Genomic DNA, 15,854 nt, shown 5'->3' with positions numbered 1-15,854 from the left:
GAGCATTGGCCCCAAAGTGTTCCACAACATGGACCATTTCATTATAATCTCCCATACAAACCCACGCATCATGCTGAATGGCAGCTAGAGTATGCAAGAACCTCCAACTATGATGTTTGTTCGCAGTTCGGGGCTCTCTGCAAAAACCCGTAAAACGCGAGCTCTTGTTATTGTGATCGACCTTCACAACAAACTATAGTTTTCCAAAGTAACATCAACATCTTTTGTCCAGAAAAGACTAATACCTCCACTAAGCCCGTCGCTATCGACGGCAAAACAACCCGAGAAACCTAATGTAGTTCTCAGGTCCTCCACACGCCTGCCCTTTATTTTGGTTTCCATCACGAACAAAAGGGCAGGACCTTCTTGCTTCACAATCTTGCAAAGCTTACGAACTGTCCGGGGGTTCCTAAGCCCCTGACAGTTCCAGCTTAACATATTCATAGGCTCTGGCAGGGCTGCCTCATAGACCCTTCCGAAGATTAAGACGTGGGTGGTGTGGGTTTCTTCTTCTTCAATTCTCTTTCAACAAGCACGTCACCCAAGTTTTTAGTAACCGTCCCTGCCACCGAGTCAGTCTCCCCCTCAATTTGTGCATGAGCTTCTCCCTTCTCTGTAATGGCTAGCGGTGGTGGCTCCATTCTGTGATAATACTGAACCCGTGTCCCCCTTTCGCTTGATTGGAGTTATTTTCTTTGGTCGAGAGGTCACCTCAACACCAATCTTCTGCTTGCAGCTCGACATGCGTGCCTCCCTCGTACTGTGATTTCTGTCCTGCTACTCCTTCGACGAGTTATCACTAGAATACAGGTGCCCTATGGCTTTCCTTGAAAGGTGCCCTATGGCTCTATTCTTTTCATCAGGTGCCCTATGGCTTTCCTTGAAAGGAAGCTCGCCATGTGCATCCCTTGTTCCTAGTGTGGGACAGAACAGATCGAAATGCCCAAGCCGACCACAAGAAAAACAAAAGTGTAGGACATGTTCGTACTCGATATTATATAGTCCACCTTGTCCCTCTTGGTCGATTCTATAACTATCCACGTGCAAAGAGGTTTAAGCACATCAATTATCACTCTTGCTATGAGAAAACCTCCCACCGGATCAACTTCAACCATGGTCGTCTACTTGCCAATCTCTCGAGCTATCGCCAAACCCCATGTTTCGTTCTTCATGTTGTAGGGAAGATCAACTACCCTAACCCAGACCTGTAGCTTGTCAAATTTCAGTTCAGATGGCTGAATAAGTGACTCGAAATCCTCTAGGATGACCACATACTTACTAATATGACATGCCCCCCTTCCCAAACACGATCACGATCGTGTCTGTATTCAAACTCAGCTGCAAACATGTTCTCTCCTAGAGGCCAAAACTTCACACTCCTTGGTTTCCCCATGCCGGACAAAGGGTATTGCAAAGTGTTTAGATGTGGAGAAGATTGCGGTGCAAACCCTTGCCTGCTAGGAGCCACTTCGTCAGAGTGCCATCATTAGTATCATCAATTACCAGAGGAGTCGCCTCCTCCTCGGATATATTCAGCTTTCCAAGCGCCTCCTCCATCTATGCCCACGCGGAGCAAGGAGAAAGAGCACCACCGCGTTTCCATACTTTGTCGGCGGTTGATGTCGCCATCACCCCAAGCTTTACCGGTGCACCCTGCTGAAGAAATCAGCGGGCCCCCTCGAGTCCACCTAACTCTAATCGGCGCAAGGCGTTTTTAGGGTTTTGGGGAAAGAGCTTCGAGTCAGATAGACCCTCCTCCTCCTCACCACTACTCTATTGTATGTGTTGTGGGTGTGCGTGGAATGGAACGGAGATCTAAAAAAATATGTACCGATGTTTCGGGCCTAGCTTTTTAAAGAAAATGCCCCTTAACTATTTATATAGCAGCATAGCGTGCGGCATCGACGGATGATCAAGGGAGATGTATGTTCAACTCTTAAACCAGCAAATACATCCACCATGCGGCCCAGCGGTTGAAGCTACCTATCCGCCACCACCCCCACAAGACGCCGCCACCCACACACAGACAAACATTTTTCTTCCACCTCAAAAGCTCTATTTATCTCTTTTTAGGATCCAAACAATTTATTCCAAGGTAATAGTGTTACAATCGAGTGGCATAAAATCCTCAATAGGTCATACAACATGACTACATTCTATGTGACTGTGAGCAATGACGAATCTAGAAAAAAATAGAGGAGGGGTTGAGGTGTGTGTGAAGTGCAAATATATATCACACTAAACTAACAAATGGATAGATTAAACTTTGAGACTAGTAGTAATAAATATTTTGGTAGCACTCGAGTGGGGGCTTAACCGTCTTAAAGCCCCACTAGCAGATTCACCACCGACTCTGAGACGTTAGTCGATCTACTATACCACGACACACACGGTGTGCGATGATAATTTTTTTTCTTCCTCCTCAAAGCTTTATTTATTTATTTATTTTCAAGAAAATTCAAAGATCATTTGTGTTTTATTGCATTGAAAAGATGGAAAAGAACAATCCTCCTAGGAGGCGAGTGTTACATGGGCCATGCATCCAATCAATGGGCATCCCAAGACGTGGGCAGAACAACTATGGGCCCATGTGCTCCTACTTGTGTCTAACATTTGGCCTCATCTTTAATCATATCCACTAATGAATCGATCGAGGGTCATGCATTGTTAAAGACGCATTCATTTCACTGCTTCCAATCATTGAGGGAAAGAGCATGGTGATGGATTGCATGCCTTTACGCATCGTGTAAGGTGCCTGCTGCTTCGCTCGCAGCCACCAGTCCATAAGGATAGGTGCATTTCCTGGTGGTTGTGATGGTATCCACGTCGAGTCTAGGATGGCGTGCCAGGTTTGCCAGGTGAACGGGCATGCCAAGAGCATGTGCTCAGTTACCTCTAACTCAATACACCATTCTCGGTAATGCCTGGTCTCGGGTGATCGACACGTCGAAGTCCTAACTAAGATTTCTAGAGAGGTCAACATGTTGGTCTAAATTCTAAGTGTGAAGGGGTCATGGGCCCATTGTCCTAAGCACTCCTGCATGTTGCATGAATGGCCAGGGACCAAGCCCACCTGTGTATACAGGCATGCCGCTCACCCCTACATTCATCCCGCTTCACTGACACATCTGACACAACTTCCGGTAAGAACTCACGACGTCGAGGGCCCCACAACCATTATCCTGCGCAACAGTTAGTGTGTATATGTCGATGGTAGTCTCGATTCAAATACCCAAATGTCCTTAAGAATGTTATTATCAAATACTGCGGCCACTGAGAAGGTCCCACGCCTGCCTCTCTCCTTGGTAGTCTGTGCCTGCCCTATCATTTCGCAACAATAAATCACCTCGAAGCCATCGGGAACCCCGTCCCAGCACTACATGGATGGAACCACCCGTCCCTTCAGCCCCAAGTCCAATAAGTATCATAAGTAGGGTAGTAATATATAGTATATTCGTGATCACCGCCCGAAGGGGTTAGGTCTAGGATCCGAAGTATGTCTAGAGGGAGGGTGATTAGACTACTTGACGAAATAAAAAGTTAGCCTTTTCCCAATTTTAGTTGTGGGTTAATTTTAGCAATTGTAGCAAGTCAAGCACACCCTACACATGCAAGTCCAACACTATAGTGACAGAAAGTAAAGAAATGCACATGTAAATAGAGGGTAAGGATAGGAAGATCAAACGCAAAGGTTGACACGATGATTTTTTGGCGTGGTTCCGATAGGTGGTGCTATCATAATCCACGTTGATGGAGACTTCAAACAAGGAGGGTAACGGCCGCGCGACTTCACGGAGGGCTCAACCCATGAAGGGTACATGGATAAGCAACCTTGTCTATTTCATCGTGTCTTACATCCACGAAGGACTAGCATCACTTGGGGTAGATCTTCACGAAGTAGGCGATCTCCTTACCCTTACAAACTTCATGGTTCAACAACGCAAAACGAAGTAGGAGGTTCCCAAGCGACACCTAACCAATCTAGGAGACACCATTCTCCAATAGGTAATAGATGTGGTAGTATGATGAACTCCTTGATATTGTGCTTCAAAAGCTAATCTCCTCAACACTCAATCACTCTCTCAGAGGTTTGGCTTGGGTAGAAGAAATTGATTGGGTGGAGAGCAACTTGGGAAGGCTAGAAATCAAGATTCATATGGTAGGAATGTGTTAGAAATATGCCCTAGAGGCAATAATAAAGTTGTTATTATTATGTTTCCTATTCCAAGATAATCGTTTATTATCCATGCTATAATTGTGTTGAATGGAAACATAAATGCATGTGTGGATATATAGACAAAACAATGTCCCTAGTGAGTCTCTAGTTGACTAGCATGTTGATCAAGGATGGTTAAGGTTTCCTAGCCATAGACAAGTGTTGTCACTTGATGATGGGAGCACATCAGTAGGAGAATGATATGATGCACAAGACCCTAACTATAAACGTAGCATATGATCGTGTCATTTTGTTGCTATGGTTTTCTGCATGTCAAGTATTCATTCCTATGACCATGAGATCATGTAACTCACTCACACCAAAGGAATGTCCTGTGTGTATCGAACGTCGCAACGTTACTGGGTGACTATAAAGGTACTCTACAGGCATCTCTGAAGGTGTCCGTTGAGTTAGCATGGATCATGACTGGGATTTGTCACTCCGTGTGACGAAGAGGTATCTCGGGGCCCACTCGGTAATGCAACATCACAAACCAGCCTTGCAAGCAATGTGACTAAAGAGTTAGTCATGGGATCTTGTATTATGGAACGAGTAAAGAGACTTGCCGGTAACGAGATTGAAATAAGTATTGGGATACCGATGATCGAATCTCGGGCAAGTAACATACCAAAGGACAAAGGGAATGGTATACAAGGTTGTATGAATCCTTGACATAGAGGTTCAACCGATAAGATATTTTGTATAATATGTAGGATCCAATATGGGAGTCCAGGTCCCGCTATTGGATATTGACCGGAGAGTGTCTCAGGTCATGTATACATATTTCTCGAACCCGTAGGGTCTGCACACTTAAGGTTCGGTGACATTTTGGTATAGTTGAGTTGTAGGTGCTGGTGACTGAAGTTTTATTCGGGGTTCCGGATGAGATCCCAGAAATCATGAGGAGTTACGGAATGGTCCGGAAACGAAGATTGATATATAGGAAGTTGGTGTTTGGATTCTGGAAGGATTTTGGGCATTACTGAGAGTGTACCGGGAGTGACAAATGGGTTCCGGGGGTCCACCAGGTGGGCCCACCACTTCCCAAGGGGGCCACATTGACTTGCTGGTGGCGCAACAACACTTGATGGGCTGACTAGTCAACTAAAGAGGGCCCATGAGGAAAAAGGTGGAAAAGCAAAAGAGGTGAACAACTTGGAGAGGAGTCCTCACTAGTAGAAAATGGCCCATTTGACCTCGTTCCGGAGGCCCATTAGCCCCGATTATGGAACCGGGACTAAAGCCCATAACCTTTACTCTCGATTCCCTTACTAACGGGACCGAAGGGTCTCCACATGGCTGCTGCGGGTAGCCCGGGCAGGAGGTTCTTTAGTCCTGGTTGGTCACACTAACCAGGACAACATGGCATCCACGCGTCAGCATCTGGCTGGAACTGGATTTTTTTTGAATGGGGTGGGTGGGTTTGGGGGGGGGGGGGGGCTTTGGAGCATTAATTTAGTGGTTTCATATTGTGTTAGCTAGCTAATAGAGAGAAGTGTCCTTCTCTTTCTCCATGCTTGGTCGAACAACAAGTTTTCGTATATCTATCCGACGCTGTTACATATATACAATATAACATGTTTTACAATTAATCCAAAACATCATCTAATTAAGATCCAATGAAAAATCCACATGGCATTCTCCATCTTTAGGTATGACGTGGTCAACAAAGAATCCCGCCAATTCCTCTTGAATTGCTCGTATGCGATCATATGGTAGGAGTTGATCCCGCATCTCGCAGATCTAATTGAAAGAAGGGGGTCAATGCATATATATGAATAAAACTCAACACAATTGTGAATATTATTTACGTACTTGAAATTGTTTCTCAGATAAGGCCCGCTCAGAGGTCGAGTGGCAAATGAACTCGCATACGTAGTATGCACATAAAACAGTGCCTTCTTTCTGGTACATACACTTTACGAGAATAGAGTTCAATCAAACTGATAAGCAAACATGGTAATGATATACTGATGAAAATTTGAATCAATTAGAGATGAGTGGAACTAGATAGTACTACTTACTTTCGGGTGCGTAAATCACAACTCTTTGTTTAGACCGGGAACCTTATTGGCGAACTTCATCCAAACCCTGCCACACAAAGAAAATGATTACTTGATATGAGGAAATTAACGGAAGTTGCATGCCGATATGGTCTCGGTATATTGACTGAACTTACTTCTTGAGCATTGCAGTTATGTCCTTATAATCCTCTTCGGCTTTACTCAAGTCTAAGACATTTACTAATGCCCTGCCAACATCAATGGATAGAAGAATAAAGTGGTATCTGCGCACGCATATATAACTCATCAGTTACATTACTTAATTAACCTCGAGTAAGCGAAACCGAGTTTACAGAGAAGAAAACAACACTCACTTGAAGTTGTAAGGAAAGATTATTTCCCTTTTTTGATGTATAAGGAACGATTTAGCAAGTTCTCCTCGGTCTCTTTGATTGAGTTTCGTATCGTCAATTCATTTAGGGCATCTGGGCTAATGAACCCAACGTCGACGATTCCTGCTTTTCTTAATTCGACAATCTTCAATCTGCATAATATATATAGTGAGGATAATTATATATACATGCAATGAATGAGCTGAGCTAGAGACTTAACTATAAAAGTAATACTTACAGACAATAGGAAGTCATGAGTTGTTTGTCAAGGGCCAGTTGATTGTATAACTGAAATAACTCCTCAAATTGAATAGTAATCATGGGAAGTCCAATGAATTCATGCTCTGGTTTCACTGCCACATACATAGCATTTCTCCGAGACGCCCTGCAGGTTTTCATGTACCACTCATGCAATCTGTGCATCAACGTTGTTAGAGTAGGATGACCAGGTTTGACGAGAGGCTTCCCGTGCACGTATTTATATTGTTGTTTTGTTACAACATCCCCCAAGTAATCGTCAGGATTGGTAGCGGGCACCATCCCCGGATGATTAGCGACGATGATATCAAGCTCGGGAATTGTTTTCCCACTTGTTCGTTCTGCTAACCTTGCATCACTAGAAGTAGTTCCCGACCGCAGCGCTTGTGCATATATCTTTTTAAGAATGCAGTCATAGTTGTAATCCGGCGGAGGCGCTGGTGGATGCTGTTGTTGATTGATAGTGCGCTCCACTCTCACCGGATATAGCTTCTCCTTCCGAGGTGGAGTTTTCTTTACAAAATGGGCCCTCAATTCGGCACTACATATCTCCTCGTTTTCCTCCTTGGTACTCTCATATGGTAACTACTCCAGAGGCCTGAGAGATGGACCGTATTTCCCACCACTGCTTGTACTGCTAGCCGCCGGAGAGAAGGAGGCGTATCAATTCCGCTTGAGAGAAGGAGGCGGACTGCTCTGACGCGCCGGACGAGCCGGAGCGGCGGCATTTGTGTTTCGATGTTGCCAACAAGGCGAAGGAGGAGGCGGACTGCTCTGACGCGCCGGAGTAGGCGAAGGAGGAGGCAAAGTGCCCTCACGTGTCGGAGGAGCTGGAGAAGGAAGTGGAGTGCCCTGATCACTCACCGGAGGAGGAGGAGGAGGACGAGGGCGAGGAGTCGGAGTGCCCTGACTCATCGGAGGAGGAGGAGGAGGCGGAGGCGTCCAGTTTGGAAGCTTGATCGACTCCTTCTACCATAGACATGTACTCCCCACAGGACGAACCAGCTGAATCTCCCCTTCACCTGTAGGGTGGTCAAGCTTGAGCTGCTCAAATTCCTCCATTACTTGATCCACCATCACAACAGCATAGCCATGTGGAATCGGAAGATAGTGAAAAGTTCGGTTGGGTTGACGAGGTTCAACAGAGATGACAACCGCCTTGAAAGTGAGGTTCCGACATTTCATCATAAGCTCGCAACATTGAGCATCCGTGATAGTATCCATGGGGTAGCTAGGAGCCGTGAAGTCATGCTGAACGGGCTCCGTGGAAGCCACACCGCTTCTCCGCTGAGATGGTGGGGTACCTTCCACGGTAGCTTCGTGCTGCTAAGATGGTTGGCCGGCAGCTCGCTGGCTCTGAAGTTCCTCTAGCTTTTGCAGTCTTGCCTTGATCTGCTGCATGTCACCCAACTCCGCTTTCCTCTTTCTCTCCCGGCTTCTGTAACCGCTTGCGTTAGGAAATCCAAACTTCTACGGAACGGAGTCTGGTGTGCCTCGTGTTCGTCCACGGTGCTCATCATTCCCTAGGGCCTCAGTTAGCTCGTCATTCTCTCTGTTTGGAATGAATGTCCCTTCCTGCGCTGCGGTGATACACTTCTGAAGCTTGCTCATAGGTATTGCAAGTTGCTCGTACGTCTAATGAAACTTCCCTCTTTCAGGGTCCAAAGTTCCCCCAACCCCGAAGAACCAAGTCCTTGAACGGTCTGTCCAGTTCAATGTGTATGGTTGGACCCCTTTAGCAATCAGGTCATTCTCAGCTTTGTCCCAGAATGGTCGGGCTTTGAGGTAGCCACCTGACCCTTCGTGATGCTGATACTGCTTCTTTGGGTCATTGTTCTTGTTTGTCTGTGACATTTTCTTACTCTTCTCCGATGACTTGTAGGCCACAAATGCGGGCCAATGATCTCTTATCTTCTCAAATCGGCCGAAGAATTCCGGAGTCTTCCCTTTGTCGACAAACATTGATTTCAAGTCATTCTTCCACTTCCCGAATAGATGTGCCATCTTCTTAAGAGCACACGCCTTGACAAGTGACTCTATAACTGGCTTATTAGGATCTTCCTCTCGCGGTAGGGTGAAATTTGCCTTCAGCGCGGTCCAAAGATCATTTTTCTGCGTTTCGGTGACATAATCACCTTCACGGACGTCGTCGCCCTTAGGCTTTTTCCATTGCTTGACGCTGAACGGGATGTTGTCCCTAACAATAGCTCTGCACTGAGCAGAAAATGTGTCCTTGGTCATCTTGGGTTCAATCGTTAGGCCATCGGCTGCGAGTGTTGTGATTGTGAACTTTTCATCCATGCGCAACCTTCTCTTCGGGCTTCGTCTCTTTACTGAAGTTTGGCTCGATCAGGAGGGCTATAAAAGAAGAAAGAAGTGTTAATATATGTACATACCTTCGGGCTTAATTAATATATATACCTCGCCGGACTTTGCAACATCTCCCTCCTCCGTTCGTTCACCGTAGCCATCATCACGGTCTCCTTCTTCCTCCGGCCTTCGGTCATCGGAGCCATCATGATCATGTCCTTCCTCCTCCATTGTTCGATCATCCAAGCCGTGATCCTCTCCTTCCAGACCATCGGTGTCATTGAGATACGACAAATAATCACCGAGCGTTATCTCCCCCAACAACTATTCTCTTTGATCCATATAGTTTCTGCAAATATTTCAGCTCCTTGTATGAATAACCGAATTACACGAACTTCTATGTTTTAAACATGCACAAACATTTTTATATTTCATTTCCAAATGTTGATTAGTTCATAGATGCACTTTATGATATATAATGCAATAGATGTCAAGAGGCAAAAAGGTTTTCTTTCAGTTAGAGCTAATAATCAACTTAATACATCTCGAATTTAATCTCGAATACATCTCTAGTATAATCTATATATGAACAAAATTTGTATGAATAACAATATGAAGGGGCGGCGGCGGTGACAAGAAGAGCACGCAGAGGAGGAGCTCACCGGGGCCGACGGGATCAGGGGCGGCGAGGGAGACGTGCTCAAGGCGTCGACGACGGCGAGGAGGACTGGGTCGGGGGCGGCGGCAATGGCGACGTGCTCGGGGCGATGACGACAGGCTCGGGGATGGCGGCGGCGACGAGGAGGATTGGATCGGGGGCGGCGACGACGAGGACTGGCTCGGGGGGAGGGGGCAGTGAGCAATGGGAGAGTTTTGGAGGAAATTTCGACAAATCCCGCCTATATGCGAAAACCTTCTCTCCCGGTTGTTGGCCTGAACCAGCACCAATTCCACCCTTTCGTCCCGATTGACTCATCAAACCGGGACTACAGGTCAATTCTCAGCAACCCAAATGGCGGGGAAGAAGATACGTGTACTCCCGGTTTGCGGAACCAACCGGGACGAAAGGGGGCCATTTGTCCCGGTTTGTGCCACCAACCGACACTAAAGTGTGTCTCTAGTCCCGGTTTGTACCATAAACCGACACGAAAGGCCTGTGCCTGGCACAGCCGCGGTGCGGTTAGATGTTTAGTCCCACCTCGCTAGTCGAGGAAGAAGTGGAGTGGTTTATAAGTCACTATCCGTTGGGCCTTCTGCGGGCGTGAATCCTGGCCCAACTATCTAGTTGGGTTTCTAGTCCTATTCAGGCCATGGTGGCCCACTAGTTGACATTTCTTTTTAAATAATATAGTTTTTTGTTCCTATTTACTATTTTTCAGTGATTATTTATATTTTTTTGTTTCGTTTGTTACTTTATTTATTTTATTTTGTTCCGACTTACTGTTTTTAGTGATTCTTTTTGCTTTCAGGTCACAAAAATCGGACAATCTCTTTCGAAGTATCATGGTTTCTTACGAAAACTCATCTGTTGCAAAACGGATTTCATTTTTTTGAACTTATTTGAACTCCACACTATTTGTGTGTTCAAAATGCACCATCAATTTTCAACTATTTCTGAGTTCATTTGGTATTTTTTACGCATTTACTGATTCTTTTGAGCTAAATGACCCTTAAATTGAAAAGTCACTACAAATGAACTCTGAAAATATTGAAAGTTCGCATGGTATCATCATTTCACCCACATAGCATGTGACAAAAAGTTGAGAGGGTTGCGGGAAAAACTGGACGCACTTCGTGTACAAATGAGACAATCTCTTTCGAAGTATCATGGTTTCTTACGAAAACTCATGTGTTACAAAAGGGATTTCATTTTTTTTGAACTTATTTGAACTCCAGACGATTTGTGTGTTCAAAATGCACCATTCAAGGCCACATCATCAATTTTCAACTATTTCTAACTTCATTTGGTATTTTTCATGCATTTAGTGATTTGTTTTGAGCTAAATGACCCTTAAGTTGAAAAGCACTACAAATGAACTCTGAAAATGTTTAAAGTTGGCATGGTATCATTATTTCACCCACATAGCATCTGCTAAAAGGTTGAGAGGGTTGCGGCAAATACTGGACGCACTTCATGTACAAATCGGACAATCTCTTTCGAAGTACCATGGTTTCTTACGAAAACTCATCTGTTACAAAAGGGATTTCATTTTTTTGAACTTATTTGAACTCCAGACTATTTGTGTGTTCACTACAAGGATACCTCATCTAAAGCAACACAAATTTTACAACATTTTGGCTATACGTTGTAATATCACAATAGATACGCAAATTAAAGGTTGCACATATGCGTTGTAGATTGCAGATCTTGGCCCTACCGTGAACATCTGAAAAAAAGCAGAGAGGGACGCAAGAGAAAAAGAATCCCCGATGCCCCTCATCTCACCCAAATCGCTGCCACCAACCGTCTCGTCACCCTCCTCCTCCCACCTCGCCTCCATCAACCGCCTCGTTACCCTCCTCCTCCCACCCCGCCGCCGGCCATCCCCTCCCCTCCCCTCGAATCCCCTCATCCCACCTCATAGTTCCGGAGGCTACAGGATCCGCCCATCCCCGACCCATCCATCCCTCTCACACCCCATCTCTCTCTCTTTACTTACATCCTCGTTGGGACACCTGCATCAGTTGATTCAGGCGACATCCTGTAAATCCCTCCGGTCCCCTCATACCGCGGCGCCCTCCCATCCGACTGGATTCGGCGTTCGCGGCCACCAAAGCCCACCCGAGACCTTCGCCCGATGGCTAGGGTTTCGGGCGTCGTCACCGCCATCGGGGGCCATGTCGTCCTCCTCTCGTCCGGTAAGTGAATCCCCTCCCTTGGCTTCGTCCTCTCCCTCTCCCTTTCTCTAACGTCTGCCTTGTTTTCTCGTGTTACAACATCTTCGAGGCCCTTGTACGAACTTCTGAACTCCACACGCCATGGGCCCGTCGACTATCTCCTGTAATGTTGTGTCAGGTGCGTAGTGGCTGGAACCTTCTTCCGAACGACGAGATTCATACAGCGAGAAAAATCATCGGTTGCATGGTGCCTAATTAATGGGCATTCTTTTTTTTAATCTTAAACAGAGTATTGCAGGATGCATGGGGACTAATTGAAGTAATGTTGCCTGCTTTTAAATTCTGCGGGAAGGAGTATTGCATGCTGTGACACATAATTGCCTAACTAAATGAGATTTTTGGCTACATAGATACACACACCTCATGCTGCATAGATTCGGCGTCAATTGAGGGTGATAATCAAGGATATTAGCACGTTATAATGGCTGATTCCACTTTCTCTATATTTTCTTCTTCCCAATAATATGCTTATATACCTATTAGAGACATGCACACTCTGTCAAATGTTTCCCAATAATTGAGGGCCCCTGCTAGGGCTGGGCGCTAGGCGGCCGCACTCCTTGCCATGCACCAGGCCGGCCCTTCTCGTGTGGACGTCAAGGTATGCACTCTCGATTCTACTGCAGCTAATCCCTGTCAAATGTTTTTAGACCTTGTGTAATCCAGTGACAAACACTAATAGGCCTACAGACTGACTTCCGATCTTCGTTGATTTACATTCATGCACTGATTACTATTCTATTAAATTGGTAATTATTAGTATTATATATCAAGGGAGCGTCAACTTTTTTAAAAAATTGTATATGCTGCTAACTCATTAATCCTTGATAGATGAGTCAGTAATCCTTTCAAAAAATTGATGTAGGGAAGCACTATTTCATATATGCGGACCTCATATTAAATAGTCTGTTGCCAGAGTTATAATATTTAAGGAGGGATGTAGTCTTAAGAGACCAGTCTTAATAGGCCTATGTATGACAGTTCTGATGAGTAACTAATCAAAGTTTTTGTTGCAGTTTCACACTTTTCAAGAGGCTGATAGTCAAGTTATTTTGTTGGAGGGAGTAGCTTGCTAATGGTAGCTTTTACGTTTAGCTCAAATACTAGGGGATGTTTACACCTTTGTTTTAATTACCAGGTTAATTAATAATCCATATTGTTTTGTTTCTTTGATGCTACTGATATGATTCAGAACACTCATAAATACTTCTCTCCTCACGTGTTAATGTACTGCTTGTTGTATGCTCTTAATATTCTACACAATTTGGATTAGTAGCTAAATATACGTGTGTTGCTATGGGATAACGCACATTCAATTTCACGAACACATCATAGTACATCATTGCATTGTGGTGATTATTTATTAATTCCATTATTGCTTAGATTAGCTCTAACCATTTCCAGCCTCCTTTTCTCCACTTATTCAACTATTTATGTACTCCTATCTCGCTAATGGTGTACATATTGTTTTTTTAATTTAATGTAAGGTGTTGCACTCATCCGTTCCATCACTATCAATATGGAGGCCAACATAATGGACGGCTGGAGCTGCGATTATATTGGCCCAAGATACAATAGTGTTCATAGTCATGGTTCTGGTAAGTGTATATGATCTCCGGATCTTAACTGTTTGTGAAGTCCGAAATGCAAGTATTGTTCTCCTTATATGCTCTTTGCCCTATTGATTCGTACATTGCTAAACTGACCATTTAGCCCTCAACACTTTATCTCATAAATTGCTGAATTATCCACATGAACTCTTGTTGTCATGGTTCATAAATTGTTGAATTTCCCATTATGTCACTTGCACTGTTCCATATGCCCAGCAGCGACGGAGCCAATGTATAACTGTTGGGCTCAAGTGAACCCAACGAAATTTGCTAGGTACCTGCGTTTACGTATTTATTTGGTTCATGTGAACCCAGTAAAAAATGGTCGTTGACCCCATCAAACAAAGGACCTCACGTGGATAGCTAAATAAAGAACCCAAAATCCCATAAGCAAATGTCAATGAGCCCATGCCTAGACCTAAACCGTGATTAACCAAACAGAAAACGCATGCAGCCGCCTCATCTCTCATCCGTTTGTTTTCCAACTCTCATCTCCCTTGCCCGATTTTGCCTCAAAAATATCTCTTGCTCGACTCTCCTCTATTCATGTTGCTGGGTGCCTCGGTCGCCGCACGCCGACGGCAAGCAGGCCGCTGCAGATCCAAAGCCACTACAACTATATCCCAGAAATTGTGGTAATTAGATTACGTTGACAGATCTTTTCTCTCTTGTATATGTTCTATCTAGCCTGATTGTCTAGTATAATTTTTGCGCTAGTTTTTTGATTTGTTTTTCTCCATTGACTTTGATTGATCTAGCTAGGCTATGGAATGGTATTATTTGAAGAGAACTCGGTCATCAGTTACAGATTAAGATACATGCATATCGAGGTCACCCATTAAACATAGGTATGTTTTCCACGTTGCAGTTTTCAATGTGACACAATATGTTATTTGTGATACTATATTTCTTTTCGTCGTACTCTCTCCGTCCTACAATGTAATGCATTTTGAATTTCTGAAATGTCAAGTTATGCTAATTTTAAATAAGATTATAGAGAAAAATATGCATTTCAGAATATCAAAGACATATCATTAGATAGACCATGTGACATATTTTCATAGTATATATATTTGGTGTTGTAGTTGTTAAAAAAATTTCCTACAAATTTAGTCAAAATTGATGAAATCTGACTTTAAAAAAAAATATACACAGTACATTATAAAACAGAGGGACTATTGTTTAAGAGCGCAATATTTTTTTTTCAGTTAGACATTAATCTTCATAAATTAGTATCAAGTTCTCATGAAGAGTGAATGAGCGAACCTAATGGCCAAATTTTTTGGCTCCGCCCCTGATGACCTGTGTCTATGTTTATGTTTGTTTTGTGACCTGAGTGTATTTATGTTTGTTTTGTGACCTGAAGTATTATATTCAGTGTTAAGGGAATACTTTCAGGTTACAACTTTTCTTTTTACTAGCCGTAATCTCGCCGGGTACAATATTTCTGAAGTAATGATCCGTTGTAAGAAGTATTGTTTGTTGGGCAACCCATCACTATTTGCATCATGTCAATGCATTGTGTATTAACATATTATTTTGTTATTTTCTTTGTAGATTCAACCGGTATATGGACGATTATATGGGTGTGTGTCAAGTATACAACAGAGATGATGATGTTCTGGTTCACGATGATGACGATGATGGTTATTTTCTGTTTTAGTTATGATGGCAGTTTTCAGTTTTAATTAAGTTGTAGGCATGATGTTCTTCTTGGATAATGTTGTCCGGTTAAGTTTTAGTTAAATTGTAGGGATGTTGATGGAAGTTTGGGTATCAACGAAATATTTATATTATGCATCACATTTGGATGATATTCCTCATGTAATATCAACTATTGTAATTCAACAATTTTTTTAATATATGATTTCTTACTCTCGTGAGTATATAGTTTTTCATCGTATGTTTTCTTCTCACTTTATATATATACTTATCACCATTATGTGGAGCACTAAGTTAACCGCTGGAAATATATAAAATATTATTCACATTCTATATGTAAAACACCGGAAGCATTGCTAGTTGTTTTTTGCCAAGCAATGAGATTTGGATTATGTGTTGTAAAAATCGGTTGTATGTGTTGTACTCTTGCAACGATCCCTTTTACCAACGGAAGTATAACCGTTGCATTATGCGCTAGCAACACTGGATAAGGCAACGCATCCCA

The sequence above is a fragment of the Hordeum vulgare genome, chromosome 4H (assembly GCF_904849725.1).
Source record: "Hordeum vulgare subsp. vulgare chromosome 4H, MorexV3_pseudomolecules_assembly, whole genome shotgun sequence".
NCBI lineage: Eukaryota > Viridiplantae > Streptophyta > Magnoliopsida > Poales > Poaceae > Hordeum > Hordeum vulgare.
This window is presented reverse-complemented; position numbering follows the sequence as displayed.